Below are 688 nucleotides of genomic sequence, written 5' to 3'. Positions count from 1 at the left end.
CGTATGCCAGTCGAAGATCCTCTATTTAACAGGACTCGGTTGTTTCTAAAAACACAGTATATACCCACTATTCCTAAGGGTTACGTTCCGAGACCCCCAGCCGACAAAACAAAAATGGATCCCTCAAAAGCCCCAAAATGCTTTTTGTTCATAATCTCAACTTTATTAAGTGCATATTACTTATTGATCACATGTTACATTGACTTGTACACAGTATTGTACTAATTACAGTTACTAGGGGAGATCCAAATATTGGAGCCTTAAGTATTGGCCTAAACCAGAATTGATCCCTTATGATATCAGCAGAAATAATACATATTTTTTTTATTATTGAGTGGTGTAGAATGTTATAAAAGGTTTGATCCAGTGAAAAGAGTCAAACAGAACAATGGTAGCTATGAAAAACCTAAACTAACCTACTTATTATTAACCGTCTGGAATGGACTTATGCTGTCTAAGTTGAAGTGGAGCGGTAATTCTTTAGTGGCCACAATAATTTACAAAGTTGAGTGATGCGGACACGTTTGTTACTGCGTACGTTCTAACACGCTTCTGCCTCGGAGACTTTGTGTGTGTAAGTAATATGCAACTATACTTGTTTATGTTGACACATGCTGTTTTATTGTTCAATGATTATTACCTTGTGTGCTTAGCTGTTGTGTAGCTGCTAGCTCCTAGTGGCATGTTT

This window comes from Entelurus aequoreus, linkage group LG19 (genome assembly GCF_033978785.1).
Source record: "Entelurus aequoreus isolate RoL-2023_Sb linkage group LG19, RoL_Eaeq_v1.1, whole genome shotgun sequence".
Lineage (NCBI taxonomy): Eukaryota > Metazoa > Chordata > Actinopteri > Syngnathiformes > Syngnathidae > Entelurus > Entelurus aequoreus.
This window is presented reverse-complemented; position numbering follows the sequence as displayed.